This window comes from Protopterus annectens, chromosome 12.part0, assembly GCF_019279795.1.
Source record: "Protopterus annectens isolate FY-2018-M chromosome 12.part0, PAN1.0, whole genome shotgun sequence".
In the NCBI taxonomy this organism is placed as follows: Eukaryota; Metazoa; Chordata; order Ceratodontiformes; family Protopteridae; genus Protopterus; species Protopterus annectens.
Genome location: NC_056746.1, coordinates 24,116,605 through 24,133,340, shown reverse-complemented (window position 1 = coordinate 24,133,340; position 16,736 = coordinate 24,116,605). Strand labels below are relative to the sequence as shown.

Sequence of the window (16,736 nt, the reverse complement as noted above, 5' to 3'; positions counted from 1 at the left end):
TAGGCTTTTTAGATACCATTGTAGTTTCCTCATATGCAGTCTTGCATATGGAATTAGTAGAATGCAGGAGGCCATGAACCCCAGGGCTTGCAGTATTTTCCTTGTGGATAGCTGGGTCTTTGTGGCCAGTAGTTTGAAGTAGGCTGTCAAATGAACTTGTTTCTCTGGTGTGAGGTAGGCCATCTGGAAAGTTGTACTTAAGCTTGCTCCCAGGAATACAATTTGTTGGCAGGGTACAAGATGCGATTTCTTTTCGTTTATGGTGTACCCCAGAGAAGTTAGCAATTTCTTTACGAATGCCAGATGGTTTAATAGTATGTTCTGGCTTTCTGCATGAATTAGACAATCGTCCAGGTATGGGTATATTTGAATATTTCTTTGCCTGCAAAATGCAATGATAGGAGCTAGGCACTTTTTGAATATCCTGGGAGCAGTAGATAAGCCAAAGGGCAGTGCAGAGAACTGATGGTGCATGTAGCCTGCTTTGAAGCGTAGGTATCTTCTGCAAGATTCCCTTATTGGGATGTGCAGGTAGGCTTCCTTTAAATCCAGTGTTGCCAACCAGGCATCTTTGCCTAGCAAAGGAAGCAGCTGATGAAGAGTTAGCATCTTGAATTTTGGGATTACCAAAAATGTGTTTAGGATAGACAGGTCCAGGATAGGATGCCAGGAATTGTCTTTTTCTGGGTACCAGGAAAAGTCTTGAGTAGAAACCTTGTCCCCAATTCTTCTTCTGGGACAGGTTGAATAGTCCTGATGCTTAAAAGAGAGAGAACTTGCTTTTGAGCCTCTGCCCACTGATTTGGGGGTAGATCTGGCCAACCGCTTAGGGTTGGTAAGGAGTGGAAGTGGAATCTGTACCCCTGGGAAACTATATTTAAAACCCATTTGTCCTGGGTAATGGGCTCCCAATATTTTGCCTGCAGGGCAATCCTTCCCCCTAAAGGAACAGTTGGTTGTGCAGGGCTTGGAAGGTTTAAAGTTGAGTCACTGAGACAGTTTACCACAGGGGGGAGTCTTACTACTCCCTGCTTTGGAAGTGGGAGCCCCCCACTGCTTAGTCCTGTGAGTACCTTGGGACTGAAGCCTGGGTGTTCTGTTGGTTCTGTATTTGGACAAAGAAGGCCTGGAAGAGACAGGAAAGGCCCAATTCTTAGACGGCCAATGCCTACTAAATCTGGGAGGCTGTACTTGCAGGAAATCTTTAGCAGTTTGCATAGATTTACCTTTTTCCTCCATCTTTTTAAGTACTACTTCTGCTTTGTTGCCAAACAGGCGGTCTTTGTTTAAGGGAGCATCCAGTAATTTAGCTTTAACGTGATCTGGCAAAGATTGCTCCTTAAGCCAAGCATGCCTTCTAAGTACAGACCCAGTGACAGCAGCCCTGCAAGATGCCTCTAATGAATCATATCCCCATTGCAATATATGTTTTCCAACTTGTTCAGCAGAATGCATTAAATCCTGTAAATCTTTATTTTCAGCACAGTCAGGAATCAACATCATTTTCTGCTTAAGCAATCCAATAATATGCTGCTGATACTTTAACATATGAAACTGGCAGTTTAAGGCCCTAATGGCCAAGGTTGCAGAAGTGTATACATTCTTACCCCATCTATCCAGTGCCCTGGTATCTCTATCAGAGGGGGTAGGATTTTTGGAAGTAGTAGCCTTAATGCTCTTGGGTCCCTGTGAAATGGTCTCAGGATCCCGCAGTAGGATTTTTAAAGAGGAACTTGTGAGAGTCAGGAATCCTGTAATACTCATCAGGTTTTCTGGGAGCAGGAGGCAAAGAGTCAGAGGCCAGGCTAGATTCCGAGAAGGCATCATCAACAATGTCCAGTAGGAGGGAAAGCTAAAGGCCTGTGTTGAGGCAGGAGTAAGAAATCCCTAAGCTTCTTTTTGGAGTCAGTGTAATCCTGGCTTTCCCAGTGAAAATGCTCTCTAGGAGTATGCAAGGTTTCACAAAAAGAGAAATCCTCTGGAGGGGAAGCAGAGGGAATGGAATCCTCTGCATCAGAATCCTCATAGGTAGGTAAGGGTAAATCCTGGTCATTAGAGGAAACAGAAATTTCGGAGTCCTGATCAGAAGAATCAGAAGTTTCTTAGAGAAGGAAGGGTGGCTTCCCCTGATTAGAGTAATAAGGTTTTCAGCCATTCTAATCATTTGTTTTATAGGCATAGTGGCCTGACTATGCAGTTTTGGCATTGGTTTTCTAGGCATGGATCAAGTTTTAGGCCTTGAAGAAGAAGATGTCATCAGTTTAATATGCAAGTTAGTAGACCTGAATACACCCTCAGAAGCTGATGCCTGCACAGCAGCTCCGGACCCATCCAAGGTAGAGACATCCGCAGGTTCCACAGTCGAAGAAGCATATCGCGGCATACCGGACTCCTAATGGGTCTCAGTAGAGGCCTGCCAATTTGAAGTAGCAGGTAACAGGGACTGCGAATGCACCTCACTGTGTACCGGCAAACTGGCAACTAGTTTGGGAGAAGCATTATCAGCAACTTTGAACCTATACAGTCTGTCTCTGTCTTTATCTTTGCGTTTTTTCAGAATGTCGGTAGATGGGTGGCTTACCAAAGCCATTTCTGGATAATTGAACCGAGTACTAAAATATTTAGAAGTGTAAATAAACTGATGACGAATAGTTCAAGGTTTGAAAAAGGCACAAAACCGACAGCGAGGTACGTCGTGGACTGGGCCTAAGCAAGGAATGCAGTACGAATGAAAATCTTTATGAGGTATTTGCTTTCCACAAGAAATACAATTGTTAACTTTTACTGACATTGGTTTAGAGCAAGAAAAAGGTTCCCCAATGGGGTACTCAGCTTAGTTGAAGACTTGGGTTCTGAAACTCGAAAACGAAAATTTCAGGAGTCGCCGGCCGGCACTTGCGAACTGCTTCTGCTTCAGGCACCACACGGCAAGAAAGACTGATGTAATGGCATCGGCTGCATGCTTTATACCCCTGACTACCTGACATCCTGGAAGATGAGACAGCAACCGACACAGGACCCAAGACTTTGATAATCAGGTCGACTGAGGGCTACTGCAAGCAGATAACCCAAATGTGATGACTGCAACAGTGAAACATGAACATCGGCAATTGCCTCAGACAACCGTATGGATATAATCTGCTTTGACACAGGTTGTAACCTTCTTACCTTCAAAAATGAAGAAATGATCTGAACAGCTGAAAGATTTACTTCTGTCTAGTCAGAACCAAAGTTGTCCGTAGACAGCCAAGGTATGAAGTAATCTTTCTCCCTCAATTTGAGGTTTAGGAAAGAAAACAGGGAGATGGATAGATTGGCTTAAAGTAAATTTGGATACTACGTCAGGTATAGAAGAATGATTAGTTCTCAATCAAACCCTGTCTCTGTGGAAAATGAGATAGAGTGGACTCACCATAAAAGCTTGCAACTTAGGTACTCTTCTTGCAGAGATCAGCGAAATGAGTAAAATTGTTTTCAATGTTAAGAACCTCAAGTCAACCAGGCTAGCTGGTTCAAATGAAGCAAGTGCTAGCATCTCTAGCACAAAATTAAGATCCCAAGAAGGAGCCATTGTTTTTTTCTTGGAGACCTCTTATGCAAAACCCTTTTCCAAATCATTTTGACATGAGAATGCATTGAAAGAGGAGGATCCATGGGGAGACATGCTGAAATGGTCAATAAATGAACCTTGAAGGAGGAAAGTCCACAATATAGTAACTCACATAAATTTTGTAAAACCGAGAACAGTTAACCTTGACTGGGTGCTGGTTATGTTGCTGGCATCACCTTGAAAACCTTTTCCATGTGCTAATAAATGATTCTCTAGTAGCAGGCTTTAATGCATCCATAAGCACCTACTGCACGTCCTCAGTAAACAGGTGCCTAAAGGGAATTAACACTGCATCATCCAGGCAGTCAAATGAAGCTGAAGTTTATCAAACACCCCCTTTTCTTCTACAAGTAGATCTATGCTGGGATCTTGGTTGGGGGATTCCTTCTGAATCTTCAGAAGTAGCCTGGATATCAGTGTAAAAGGTGGAAAAACATACAGGAACATTCCTGTCCAAGAAAAAAAAGGCATCTATCTTTCAGGTTTTTTCTTGCATGCAGGCCTGTAGCAGAATCTTGACAGTTGATTAGTCAGACAGAAGGCCAACAGGTCTACTTGAGGAACTCTTCACAGACAGAACAAATCTTGGAAGATCCCCTGATCTAGTTTCCATTCATGAGCGACTGACCTTGTCCTGCTTAGCCCATCTGTCATACAGTTTTGCTCTGACGGAATATATAATACCTGGAGAGCGAGACTGTGCTGTGAAGCTATATCCCAAAGCTAACATAGCTAGTCTGCAAAAGGGGTATGACCTGGTTCACCCCTGCCTGTAGATGTACCACATGACTGCGGCATTTTATGTAACAACTAGAAGAGGTCCCAGGGACCAAAGTTGATTCAGAGAGTCAAGTGCCTTAATCAGGGCAATCATCTCTTTTAAAATTATGTGCTTGTGTCTGTCCTGGGTGTTCCCACATACAATACATAAAATAAAAATATTCTGACCACCATGACTATCACAGACATCTTTATATGAATCACTGCTTAAAACACATGCACAGGATGTGATAAAATGCAACAAGAACAGTTAAGCTTTTTATAAAACACCACTTCCTCAGACCAGTAATACATATCACAAGAAATGAATCAATTATATTCACAAAATCTCAGGCCTAACAACTAATAAATAACTAGAAGGATTACAAAAACAAATTCATTGGATAAGTGTATGTGCCAAGTGACTGGTGTTTTACATTCATGTAAGCAATATTACTGACAACAATGGGACAAGAACTGTCACTAGGTGCACTATTACGAGACAAATTACTGCATGGCCAAGAAAATACATCATCTTTCTTAAAATCAGTAATGTCCTGTTTTAACTTCTTCATCTTGGTTGCTTGTAGTCTTTTCTCAAACATAGCAACATTCTCATATTTACAGGTATCAGAGGTGAACTTCTTCACAACATCAGTCTGCTGACCCTTAAATCTCTTTTAACAATTTCACTTCATTGAGCTTTTGTAGTGTATTTAACAGCTTACTTCTGCAGTGGTGCAGCGGTAGCATTGTTGCCTCAAAGCAAGAGGCTCTCCCGTTCGATTCTCAGCTGGAGTGCGGGGAGTGCCTTCTGTGTGGAGTCTGCATGTCCTCCCCGCGGTTGGGTGGGCGTTCGAAAGACATGCGTAAATGGGCGTGCCTTCATTGAAGGTTGAATGTCAAGCTGGCACCTTGGCGTTCGTGAAAATCTACTGCCAATCATTAGCGGACCGGAGTTCTGCTGTGGCGACCCCTAACCGGGAAAAGGCGAAAGACAACATTAAGTTTTTTGATCTATGTATTCTTGAGTTAAAATTCCATAAAGAATTGTCTTCATTTTATCTCAAGGTTTTATTTATGTATAGGTTTTTATTTGTTAACAGTAATGGGATGCACCAATGATTCTTAGAAGTAGAGCTGAAGCATTACATTCAGATCTGTACTATCACCCAATAAATGACTTCTCTTGATTGATGCTGACTGGTTGTCAAGCAGTATAAACTATGAATTACCTTCTAAATTTTGCAATTAATTGTGCATTTAACTTTGCTAGATGTGTGTTTGACCTGTATTGCTTATTTGTTAGCTAGAATAAGAGATACCAATCACCGAACACTTGCTTTCAACCAATGAATGAAGGCTATTGTAGTTTTGTTACTTAATCTTTGACTTGATAGGATTCAGTTTTTGACTGTTTCATTGAGTTAGAATGTGAAGCACTGATCACTTGGTACATATACTTATCCAATGAATGTATGTTGTTGTAATCATTCTAGTTATTGGTTGCTAGGCCTGAGATTGTGTGAATATAAAGTACAGTTTTGTACCTACCATAAATGTAGATGTTCGAGTGTATACCCTGCTGCAGTCATCACACTTGGGTTATCCTGCCATCAGGCGGTCCCGCAGTCGGCCCGAATTCCAAAGTCTTGGTCTGGCGTCGGTTGCTGTTGCTTCTTCCCTGACGTCAGTGCGCCAGGCATATATCAGAGGCATCCGACGCCATTTTCTTCAGTTTTTCTTGCCCCAGATGTCAGGTGCCCCTAATAGGTAGGCAATATATATATATATATATATATATATATATATATATATATATATATATATATATAGCTATATAAAAATAAAACAAAACCCTTAGGCACAAGCAAATACACCACAGAGGTAGTATAGGATAGAGTGGTAGAGATAAGTTCAGCTAGTTCAGAGGGATGGAGGAGGGAGGGTAACCTGGACTGCAGCAGGGTATACACTCGAACATCTACATTTATGGTAGGTACAAAACTGTACTATGTTCATCATGTTACCCTGCTGCAGTCATCACACTTGGGTAGAATCCCAAAGCTAAGGATGGGTGGTGGAGTCAAACAGGGTTAGAGGAGGCTAGAAGGCCCTGCAAAACTGCAGTGGCGAAGCCAGCTCTAGTCTTAGAGTAAAGTGGTAAGTGGTAATGTTTGGTGAAGGTGTGTACTGAACTCCAAGTTGCAGCTTCCAGAATATCCTTGGTTGGCACCCCCCTGAGGTAGGCTGTAGATGTAGCTGCTGCCCTGGTAGAGTGGGGCCTTATGCTAGCAGGAACTGGTTTTCCATGGTGGGTGTAGCAAAAACGTATGCAATGTCCCATCCATTTGGAAATGGTCTGTTTTGAGATAGCCTTTCCTTGTGATGCTGTAGCATAGGATACAAAAAGCTGGTCAGATTTTCTGAAAACCTTAGTTTTATCCAAGTAGTAATGTAGCTGCCTGTGAATGTCCAAGGAATGTAGGAGTCTTTCTCCTTTGTTCTGTGGATTTGGAAAGAAGGTGGGTAAATTGATGGTTTGATTTAGAGCCACACTGTATACCACCTTAGGCATAAAGGACAGGTTAGTTCGTAGAGAAACTCTGTCTTGATGAAAAATGAGGAAAGGCTCTACTGCCATTAGTGCCTGAAGCTCTGAAACTCTTCTCAGTGAAGTAATTGCTAGCAGCAGGGCAGTCTCCCATGATATAAACTTTAAGTCAGCTGAGAAAGCTGGCTCAAAAGGAGGTAGTATAAGTTTTTCCAGAACAAAGTTGAGGTCCCAAGTAGGTGTTGGTGATCTCCTGGGAGGCCTAATGTTTTTGGCCCCTCTGAGAAACTGCCTTAGGAGTGGATGTGAAAATAAGGGAGGATCCGTGTTGTAGTGAGCTGAAATAGCTGAGGTGTGGATTTTAATACATGAAAAAGAAAGCCCTTTGTGTAACATCTCAGTTAAATATTGCAAAATCTGAGGTATATCAGGCTGAAGGGTATTTTGGCCTTTAGCTTGGTTCCAGGCGCAAAACCTTTTCCATTTGTCTGAGTAGGCTTTCCTGGTCCTGGGCCTCCTGGCCTCCAGAATAACATCCATAACAGCTTGTGAGGGAGGAGCTGGCTGGTTGCTTAGGTGATTTGCCATGCAGCCAAGTTTAAGGTTTTGAGTTGGCTGTGTAGAATCTGATTGTCTTGCTGTGTGAGCAGATGGGTAATTTGTGGTAGAATCCATGGTGGGCCCTGGGCCATATTCCTTAATAGTGGGTAACAGTGCTGGCGTGGCCAGTCTGGGGAAATGAGTATCATTCGAGGTCTCTCCATCCTGACTTTCAGCAGCAGCTTTGTGAGAAGGGGTAATGGAGGAAAGGCATATACTGTCAGCATTTTCCAACTGAATGAGAGTGCGTCCACTTTCCAAGCTTGATGGTGAAAAGTCCTTGTGCAAAATGTTGTTAGTTGACAGTTTTGGGGGCTGGCAAATAGGTCTATGTCTGAGAGCCCCCATTTTTGAGTTATCATTGCAAATACTTGTGGATCCAGTTTCCACTCGTGGGGCTCCATGATGTTTCTGCTTAGGTCTTCTGCCAATGTGTTCTTTTTTCCTGGCAGGAATTGAGCTTGTAATTGAACTTGGTAAGCCAGTGCTGTTTTCACAAGGTCATTGCTTGCCTGCATAGAGGGTAGGAGTGTGTACCCCCTTGCTTGTTTATGTACCACATTACTGTGGTGTTGTCTGTCCTTATGATAAGCTGTCCTGGATGTAAGAGGTCCTTGAAGGCTGTCAGAGCATTTTGTACAGCTAGCATTCCTTTTTGATTGATGTGCAGATTCCTTTGATCTGCAGTCCATATGCCTTGAATGCACCGTCCTGCCATGTGTGCCCCCCAGGCATAGTCCGATGCATCTGTTGTCATAGTTTGCCTGGCTGGGGGTAAGGTGAAAGGCTGACCCTTGTTGAGGTGACATGCCTGTGACCACCATAGGAACTCCTGTTGAAGGCAGGGAATGAGAGGTATCATTGTTTCCAAGCTGTGGCTGTGTTGAGTCCATACACTTTTTAGGTACCATTGTAATTTCCTCATATGCAGTTTTGCAAATGGTATTAGTAGTATGCAAGATGCCATGAAGCCCAAGGCCTGCAGAATTTTTCTTGCAGGGAGTTGGGTCTTTGTTGCCATTGCTCTGCAGTATTGAGTTAATTGTAGTTGTTTGTCTGGCGTCAGATAAGCCATCTGGGCCGTTGTATTCAAGCTGGCACCCAGGAATGTCATATTTTGTGAGGGCACTAGTTTTGATTTCTTTTCGTTTACTGTGTACCCTAGGCAACTTAGAAGATGTTTTACAAAAGCCAGGTGTTGTAAGAGAATGTCCTTGCTTTCTGCTTGGATGAGGCAGTCGTCCAGGTATGGGTATATTTGAATTCCTCTTTGTCTGCAGTATGCAATTACTGGTGCCAGGCATTTTGTGAAGACCCTGGGTGCAGTAGATAAGCCAAAGGGCAGTGCAGAGAATTAGTAATGGGTTGAACCTGCAATGAAACGGAGGCATCTTCTGCAATTTTGTCTGATAGGGACATGCAGGTATGCCTCCTTGAGGTCCAACGTTACTAGCCAAGCTTTCTTGCCCAACATGGGAAGAAGCTGCTGTAGTGTTAGCATCTTGAATTTGGGTACTTGCAAGAAGGTGTTTAAAATTGAAAAGTCCAGAATGGGTGTCCAAACATTGTCCTTTCTGGGGACTAGAAAGAGCCTTGAGTAAAATCCTTGGCCTTGCTCCTATGTAGGTACCAGTTGAATGGCTCTCATGTCCATGAGAGCTGTAATTTGTTTTTGTGCCTCTGCCCACTGATTCTGTGGCAGGTTTGGCATTCCTTTTATCCTTGGCAAGGTGTGGAAATGGAATCTGTATCCTTGTGAGATAATGTCTAGGACCCATTTGTCCTTTGTGACGATGCACCAGTTGTCTGCAAAAAGTGCTAATTTTCCTCCCAAGGGAGATGCCAAGAGAGTTTTGCTTGGCAGTTTGAGGTATAAGTCACTGTGTTTGTCTTCTAGTAGTTTGTGGCCTGTCTCCTCCTCCCTTCTGTGTTGCAGTGCCCCATTAGTGAGGTTTGTACGGGATTTGTGCTTGTCCTCTGCCCCTCGGGCGCCTGTATTTACCCCTCTGTGGTCTGTCAGAAGCTGGAAAGGAACAATTTTTTGTTGGCCAATTTCTTCTGAAGCGTGGGGGCTATACTTGTAAGAAATGTTTGACTGTCTGCATAGATTTTGTCTTATCCTCCATTTTCTTTAAAACCTCCTCTGCTTTAACCCCAAATAAGACATCCTGCTGTAAGGGTGCATCTAGTAACTTTGCTTTAACATGATCAGGCAGAGATTGTTCCTTTAACCAAGCATGCCTACGTATAACAGACCCAGTAACAGCTGCTCTAGAGGAAGCTTCCAAGGCATCCAAACCACATTGTAAAGTATGTTTGCCCACCTGTTCAGCTGCATGAAACAGATCCTGCATTTCCTTGAATTCAGACTGTTGAGGGTGCGTGCCCATCTTTTGTTTTATTTGAGACATTAGGAATTGCTGGTATTTAAGCATGTGAAATTGACAATTTAGTGCTCTCATAGCTAGAGTAGCTGAGGTGTAAACCTTCTTCCCCCACCTATCTAGTGCTCTGGAGTCCCTTTCAGAAGGTACAGGATTTTTAGCCATAGAAGCCTTAGCCCCCTTGGGACCCTGGGAGATTGTCTCTGGATCAGCAACAGGGCTTTGTATAAGAATTTGTGGGAGTCAGGCACTCTATAGTATCTATCTGGTTTGGCTGGAGCAGGAGGCAGAGAATCTGGATTTAGACTAGATTCTAAGAAAACATCATCCACAATGTCTAAAACTGGGGGGATAGCAAGGGGTCTGTGCTGGGGGAGTAAAAGAAACTCTTGGAGCCTTTTCTTTGAGTTGGAGTAGTCCTGACCTTCCCAGTGGAAATGTTCCCTCATGGTATGTAAGGTTTCCCCAAAGGAATAATCTTCAGGGGGAGAAGCTGAGGGAATGGAGTCTTCAGCATCAGAATCTTCATAAGGGGGAAAGGAGTAATCCTGTTCCTCAGAGGAGCCTGAGGAAACAGACACTTGATCAGAGGAGGCATAATCCTCCTCTTGTCTAGGCCTTTTGTCAGGGAGGGTTGGGAACCCCTGATCAAAGAAATTAAATCTTCAGCCATTTTAAGCATCTGTTTCTTAGGCATAGGGCCTTGACCTGGAGACTGAAGAGTAGTCTTTTTTGGTTTTAGAGGAGTCTTAAGCTTAGCATAAGATTTTATGGTGAGAGTAGTCGGTCTGAAGACACCTTCAGAAACCAAAGGTGTTTCTACAGCACCGGCTTCTCCTACTACAATGTCGTCGGCAGGGCCTAAAGAAAATGGCTGCATCAGCCTAGAACTCTCTGCTGAAGAATCCAACGCGGTCTGGGGATCCAATTCAGCGGTAGCCAGGGGCTGCGGAGGCGCCTCACTGAAAACCGGAGAACCGGCGACCGGCCCAGCCGAGGGCTCAGAATCTGGCTTGGATCTAGGCTGCCATTCTTTATCTTTGTGTTTTTTATGCACGCCGGTAGTCGGTTGCTCCGATGGCATAGTGTAATTACATTTCCTACCGAAGTAGTGTCGTGCAAAATCAAAGCGTCGCTTAATAGTTCGCTTATTGAACCTAGCACAAAACCGACAACCAGTGACGTTGTGGTCTGGGCCTAGGCAAGGTATACAAAAAGAATGAAAGTCCTTATGAGGTATTTGCTTCCCACAAGAAATGCAATTGTTAACTTTTTCTGACATCGGACTGAGGCAAGAAAAGGTTCCCCAATGGGGTACTTAGCTTTGAAGACTTTGGATTGAAACTCGATTCGAAAATCTCAGGTGTCGGCCGACCGACACTTGTGAACTGCTTCTGCTTCAGGCACCACACGGCAAGAAAGACTGAAGAAAATGGCGTCGGATGCCTCTGATATACCCCTGGCGCACTGACGTCAGGGAAGAAGCAACAGCAACCAACGCCGGACCAAGACTTTGGAATTCGGGCCGACTGCGGGACCGCCTGACGGCAGGATAACTCAAGTGTGATGACTGCAGCAGGATAACACGATAAACATCTGGTTCATTTCTTGTGATGTTTATTAATGGTCCAAGGAAGCTGTGTTTTACTCTGAAAATGCTTACCTATTGTTATTATATTTTATCGCATCCTGCATGCGTATTTTAAACAGTGATTTGTATTAACAATGTTTGTGGTAGCCATGATGTTCGCAACATTTTTATTTTATACATTTTGCTCCTTTGTTGTGTGCAATGGCCTTTACTTAGCTGCCGTCTTTCGACTGTCTGTTCCCACACACACCTTGCACTTTTATCTCTCCTGAAACTGCTATCAAAGCAAAGTCTGAAGTGTCTGTGGCGACTGTTTTGGAAGGGAAGACCTGGATTTAAGTATATTTGCTGTTTTCACCAAGTGATTTCTCTTCAGACAAACCGCAGCACTGGAGTTTGAAAAGGCAAAGGATGTTGATGATGGGGTCAAAGACACTTCAGACATCAATGTATACTTCTCATGTGGAGTCTTGCCAAGGGTATCATAAGAATCATAGATTCCATGAGACAAAGTCCTGAGATATTCCCTCGCAGTGACCAAAGTCCGAGTGGAAAACCACAGAAGATCTAGATATAGAACTACTTTTTCCAGAGGAAGAAAAGCTCTTTGAACTGAGGTGACTAGCTGACACCATAAGAACACAATCCTCCCTAAGGTGGAGGAGTCAAACAAGACTTTTGAATGCTCGCTCAGCAACCCAGCTTGTGTAACAGTATTCTCACCCAAGTGAGAGATTCCTGACACTTACAAAAAGACTCTGCAAGAATAAGCAAGCCATCTAAATACAGAAAAATGTGGCTATCCTGTAGCCTACAATTAGCTATAACTGCAGCTAGAGTCTTTGTGGATACCCTTAGAGCACTGGATAGCCCAAAGCATAAGGCAGGGAACTGATAATGGGATCCAGACACACGAAAACCTTAAGAAGCCCCTGAAGTCTGAATGAAAAGAGATATCATAAGCATCTTTTAAATCTAATGTTACCAAGAAACCTGAATGAGGATGAAGATGTAGCAGGTTGTAAAGTGACATAATTTTGAATTTGGGCACTATCACAAACAGCTGTAGACAAGAAAGCACCATTACTGGCCTTCTAGCAATTTTTTTGCTTTGGCACTTAAAACATCCTCCCCCACCTGGGAAGGAGGAATTGGTTCCATCAGATCCTGGGACAGCATGTGATGAATGACACACAGAAATAACAGCCTGGCCTAGTGGATGAGGAATTTACCCCCTGGAAAGGAGGAATTTTCTCCCATTGCCATCTGTAACCTTGATGAATGATCTTCAGAATCCAGCTGTCTGAAAACATCTGTTGCCAAAGAGAAAAGTGGAGCTTCAGACTTTCTGGGGCAGGGTCCCTTAAACAGGTATTCTGACTTGTTGGACTGTCCTTGGTTTTTGGGAAGTTCAAGAATTCTTTTAGGAACTCCCTTGCCATTTTTTCTTAAACATATGTTTATTGAATTCTGTTTATTTAATTTTTTGTTATTGCAAAAATTGGACAAGGAGTTACAGAATCCCTTAGAAAACTTGGAAATACAGGGCTGAACAAATCTTCGAGATTCCCTGTACCAACTTGCTCCTTTCAGCATAATTTCTGATCACCACTGCAGCAGAGGGGGCAAAAACTAAATCTCTGTCCAAAGCAGTATTTAAAATGTCATTTTTACCATCATCTGGGAGGTTCTGAGAATGCAGCCAAGCAAACCTCAAAACAGTACCAGTGACCACAGCCCTGGAAGAACTATAAAATGAGTCATGGGCACACTGTAAACAACGAGTAGTGACTTGTACTACTCTAAACTAAATTATTTAAAGCCAATTTTTCCTCACAAGAAAGAAATGCAGATAAAACATTCCTCATACTTTCACAATTAGTAATAACAAACTAACATAAGAGCCTGATAATTCAAAATTCTGAAAACCAAAGTTGGTGAAACACACACACCAATAACCTTCCCATCCTTAGAAAAAGTAGCATTGAAACTAAATGTTTAGGTTTAACTACAGCTATAACAGCTGGGTCAGGTTTGGGATGAGTGTATAAAAATTTAAGTGCAGAACTTTACAGATTCTATTTGACTTTTTAGTGGCAACTTGCTGACTATAAGGAAAATTGCAGGCAATAACACACATCCTCCATAGCTCACAGAACTGGAGGAATGGGTGAAGGTTCTGGAAATTCCTTCTGTACTGGCTTACTGTATTTTTGAGGGACTGAGAAACCTTAGTGTTCTCCCACTGAAAACAGTGGCACATTCTGGAAACAGTCTCAGAGGAAGAGAACTCCCCAAAGGGAGAATCAAAAACTAAGCTCACCTATGAGTTTGAATAAGAAATATGTGGAGAAAACCTTGTATTCTGTCTCTTCCTGTTCCAGTCCAGATTCAAGAAAAGATATATTCCTCTTCCTTTTACCAGAAACTACTTTATAAGATTGATCAGTAGCTTGAAGTAAACCCTGAATGAGACACAATTACTCCTGTCAAATGAAATTTGAGGTGGAGTAGTATATGTTTAGTTTTTGGTTTCTTTCTGACAGGGCAAATGGAGCCAACAGCATTATTAATGGCAGCCACAACTTCCCCAGGAATGAGCACAACATTCTGACAAAACAGGGAAGCCTTCCTATTTCCTCTCCTGGGAATGACAAGAACAGCTCTGCCTCACTCAGTGAGGGGACTCCAAACAGCCTCACAGGACACGACCATAAAAAGATTCACCAATGAGCGGCTGAGGCAAGTTGCTAGTCTGCTGTGGCGGCAAAGGCTGTTTGCTTTTCTTTTTGTGGCTGGTAAAAGGGTCAACCACGGGACTGACAGCTTGCACCATGGTCAAGCCAAAAATGATGCCTCTTTCAGAGGGAAAACAAGCACCAAAAGCCAGTAAAAAAAAAAAAAAAAAAAAGTCTTGAAAAAAGTTTTTTCCCCCCATATAAAAGCACAGTAAAAAGCACTTTAAACACTTTGCCAGACCCTAAAAAATATAAGCGCACTTTCTCCACAGAAAAATTATGCTCTAGCACTTTAAACAATTTTTAAACTGACAAGGGAAAAAAGCACCATAATTTAGAAGTACAATACAGTCTAGTGACAGTCCATTAAAACACAAACTCCTAGCTTTAAAATAAGGCTTGGCACTCAGACCTGTTATTTTAGTCAGCTCAGTGCAAGATGACTGACAATTTTAGAGCAAGGAAGGTGTCCTGAAACTTTGGAAGCTGGCCAGCTGTTATATCCTATGCAGGTTATAACCCATGCAGCTAAGGCTACTGCAGCAATGATCAATATGAGGAATATCTCATAGTGCCTCTTGAGATTCAGACATCTCTTTCCCTTCCCATTTGAATAAATCCATAATTTTTGAAACGGTAACTCCAACAGAGATATCCTCAGGAAAGAGTATTCTCAGACTGGGGGGGGGCTGTAAAACATAACTTAATTGTTTCTGATTAGACTAAGAATTTCTTCCCCAGATGAAGAGGGAACTCTCTTCCTTTTAACTGAAAGGAAAGAGGGCTGAAAGAATGGTATAGCCTTGAATAAACATTGTGCAAAATTAAACCAATCTTCCTTAGTTCTTTTTTTTTTTTTTGAGAACAGGGGGATGGATGATTAGACAAGCCTTTAATCTTCTTAGTGCGCTTACTGGAGTGTCGAGGTGTATGGCCTTTGGGGTTGAGGCCGAAGGCCGAATTTCTATTAGTGACAAGCTGTCCCTCATCAATACCCAACGTATGCCTCCTTCACCCTTAGACAAGGTAATATGCCGTTCCCAGCAGACTCCGTGGGACAAATGGTTTGTTGGGATGTGAGTGTGTCCCGGGCCGCAGCTACCTCTAAAGGGGACAGCCTACAGAGATCAGGAAAAGTAGACTGACATTCCAAGAGCCGCGTAAGTGCCTCAGAGGAGTCATCAGTCTTCTGCCACTCACTTCTCATGCCTGCTTAGTTTTTCCCTGGGTTTGGAGGGGGTCTGCTGCTGAGGAATCAGTCCACATGGCTGCATGCATCAAGTCCCTCAGACACCTAGTTTTGCAAAACACTTGGGGAGGGAATTAAGCCTATTCATGACTGTTTTTGTAGTGAAAAAAAGCCAAGCAGGTCACAACCTAATGTAGTGTTCTTTACCTAGATAAAATCCAGCTGGAATGAAAATCCTTATATGAGATCTGCCCTCCACAAGCACACTTGCCATTTCTGACAGATATAAAAAGACTTATAAGGAATTAGACAAGGAGGAGGGGTCTGTAATGGGATACTTATCAACAAGAAGCTGAATCCAAATGCCAGTACCACAAGCTGCAAAGCTGACAAAAGTCTGAATGACTGTACTAACAGCAAGAAAGGTCTAAATTTTGACAAGTTCCTATGTCCCTCTTATACTAGGATGCCTTCTTTTGCTAAGGGTAGAACTAAAGTGCACAAGGAAGCAGCACTCACAGGATGCACTCCATATTGCAGTGGATAATGCAATACTGATCTAAAGAAGAACATCTACAGATGCTCAAATAAGATCACTGCTGCAGTTAACACTCCAAATACAAAAGATTAGTCACAAGCATATGCCAGTTATTTCAGCCTTACTTCAGCAGCATTTTGACATCCTTGGAGTGCAGCTGGTCTCCTCAATAATGCTGAACAAGTAAGTACACATCCCTTCCATAAAGTGAAAACACCTGCATTATTTTCTGTTCCTTTTGGAGCAAGAAGCCTCACAAAAGTTTGTCTGGAATACTTGGGAAACACATCCAGGTGGTCCAAGAATTTATGCTAGATCGCCATCGCTCACTAGAGCTCAGAGAGACTGCCTTCTCTTCCAGAGACTGATGTCAGAGCACAAAGAGAAAGGAGAGTGTTCAGTAAGACCACCTCTGGTAGGGCTTTTAGTCAAATCTAGAATAGAAACTGCTGCTTAAAAAAGGATAATTAGTGTGGCATATAAAATACTGCAAGATAATTATAAGACTCTATCAGGAGTTAGAAAAAACTTGGAAGATAGACTGGACAGAAAACTTACAAAGGAACGACAGGGCAACATCTCTATGGCTCTCAAGTACACAACAAAGTCCAGGTGGCTTAAGATTTTTGCTCGGAAGTGTTTGCGTAGGTATTTTTATAGCCAAGCAGACTTCAGAGAATTTTTCCTCAGACGGACAGCAAATGCCAGAGGTGTGAGGTAATTGGGAACATGAGTTTTGGGAGTGCAACAACTGGCAGATTTTAAAAATTCCC

At 42.8% G+C, this 16,736-nt stretch overlaps 1 protein-coding gene across 2 annotated transcripts in view; it reads right to left on the bottom strand.

Moving 5' to 3' along the window:
- The window catches only part of MGRN1 (mahogunin ring finger 1), a 578,779-nt gene that overhangs the window by 18,129 nt on the left and 543,914 nt on the right, over positions 1 to 16,736 (bottom strand). The window lies entirely within an intron of this gene.